The sequence below is a fragment of the Acartia tonsa genome, chromosome 3, assembly GCF_053477335.1.
Source record: "Acartia tonsa isolate MP-2025a chromosome 3, ASM5347733v1, whole genome shotgun sequence".
NCBI lineage: Eukaryota > Metazoa > Arthropoda > Copepoda > Calanoida > Acartiidae > Acartia > Acartia tonsa.
In genome coordinates, this window is record NC_137262.1 from 9,116,232 (window position 1) to 9,118,934 (window position 2,703).

The window sequence follows — 2,703 nt, forward strand, 5'->3', positions numbered from 1 at the left end:
TGTTACTGTAGTATAAGTATTATGTCATGCTGTCAAAAATGTTTAAAAATCATCATGTTTTCAATGGACCTTATTAGTAATGATTATAGAACAGCTACGCTTTTACAATCATACCTAACTGTTTCAGTAATCGTCAAGCCATGTTTGAACCTATTATATCAGGACTATTATATGCCACAATAAACGAAAAATTAAATCTATTACGGACGGATATAAGGACAAACCTAATTATAGAAATCTTCGCTTATAAATAGGGTTAATGATCTAGATTTTAATATAAACTTTAAAAGCCTCACTAAGTATTATATAATACAAAATTTATATCCTTTATACTTCCTAACCCATTAGAAATCAATATAATTATACATATGACTTCATTAATTTAGTATTTCATACATTTTTTATTATAGTATGCATTTGCATATTCTACGACTTCATACTCGACATATGTTAGTAGTTATCTATCGCATCGTATTATAAACAGATGCCGAAGGCACGGGCTATCAAAACGGGTTTTAATGTTATGATTTCTATCTTAATATTCGTAAAAAATTGGATTAAGTATATATATGATACATGATTTTTCGGTATGACTTAGAACCAGTTCTAATCTAACGGTTTCGAAGCCCTACTGAAAAATACTTATTACTTATAAATATGTATTAATAAAATATATCAAATGCGTTGATAAAGTTAAGAAGACACTAATTACAAAAATTAACATTGATGTTTATAATTTATTTATAATCACCGTGTAACATGTGGTGGAACTAAATTTCTTTGATACTTATTGTTAAAAGCTTTTCTATAATAAGGGTATGTCCGCCCGTCCGAAACGGATAGCTTTTTTGTTTAATTTAGGCATGTTAGAATTGTTCTATCGATTTCAAATTTTGTATGGTGATTCCTGTAGTAGTTAGGTACGATTAGGAGGAAAGCGTATCAACTCTATAAGCGTTACGTCCATTTTAAAAATGTTTTTTTATCATTTTTAACAACAAATTTGTATGTGATAAAATCATCCGATTAATTTGATTTTTGGAATATTGATTCCTAGGAAAACAAAGTACAATGTTATAAGATGAAGCATTTCTTATAACAGCAAGGGGAGAGGGAGGGTAAATAGTAGGACCAGTAGGTGTATTCCCTGAAATCAGAGCCCAATCAGACATGGAGACAGACGTTACTTTGTATTATAAATTATATATAGTACGTCTGTAATTGTAAAAAGTAATAGATCGCAGTTTAAAAAAAAATTGTTTTAATAAAAATGAAGTTTTCAAATGGACATGCTTCTGTGTTTAAGCCATTTCCGTAAACCTAATGTAATTTGATTTTTATTTTCTCTAATAAGGATGACTAAATCCATAAATGCAAAGCTTTAAAATCAGATGGTAGAACAAACGAACATTAACGCTTGAGAGTGTTAGAACTTAAAAAGCAGAACATTAATTTATTTAATTTTATTGTAAAATTTACGTAGATGCGGGACAGGATATACTCACAATTTCAGAGCTTGAACCTTGTTGTCATAAAAAATCATAAAAAAATGCTTTAAATAGACATAAGGACTTTCTGTGAACTGTTTAAGAATTGCTACGCTTTCTTAATCGTACCTGACTTTTACAGGAACATTTATGCTAAGTTTGAAATCGATATGACATATGTAACAAGCCTAAAATAACGATATTAGCTATCCGAAACAGACGTACGGAAAGACACTAATAATAGAAAAGATTCGCTTTTTATAATGCGCAAAGAGAAATTTGTAGAGAACGGAATTTTATAATCTAAATATCTAGCTATGGTTTCATAACATACTTTAAATGCACCTAAAATACATTTTCACACCTCATTTATACATGTACCCAAGATATACCTATTTACTACCCCCAACAACTTTCTTTTCTTGCCCAAGCAAAATATGAACATCTATGTTTCTCCGTCTAAAAATTTGTGTGAAATCTTTGAGCGGAGTCTGATCTGTTGGCTCTGCGCCCCTGAGCACCCCTCGGCTCTCTTCCGTATACCTCCCCCCCCCCTATCCTACGTTATCAGCCCATCTAATCTAACCTCACCCCCCACACCCCTCAAATGCTTAAATGTTTATTTTCTCCTCTACAGGGACAAGTTTAGTTTAGTTAAAGCAACTTTCAGTGTCGCACGGTTAACCTCGACATTTTTCGAGACTCATTTTTTTTGTAATTGTTTTATTATAGTTATATAGTTAGATTTATATTACCCCCAGTAAAACTTACACAGACTTATTACAATTTTATTTAATACTAAATTATTTAAAATACATATTTAAATGTAATTTACGTGAACTTTAATTCTATTATTTAGTGATGTAAAGTTTTAAACTTTGACCGATAATTAAATTTTAAAAACTTTTATATCAAAACTATTTTGTGTTTAACAAAATATGAAATTTTAAAGTATCTTTAAGAAATACTTTTCTGATTCCTTAAGTAATTTAGATTTTTACTATTGGAAACTTGTATTTTTAAGACATAATTAGCGTAATAATAGCTATAATAGTATAAAAGTAAGTGAATGATAATGCTTAAAATTCAAACATTCCTTACAACAGTTTATATATTTAAACTTCACATTAATTAGATAAGCTTTTGCTCAAAAGTATGTTTACTGTTTACTTTATTTTGTTCTAAAAATTGCTTTTTGTACAAGAGTTGGAATAGT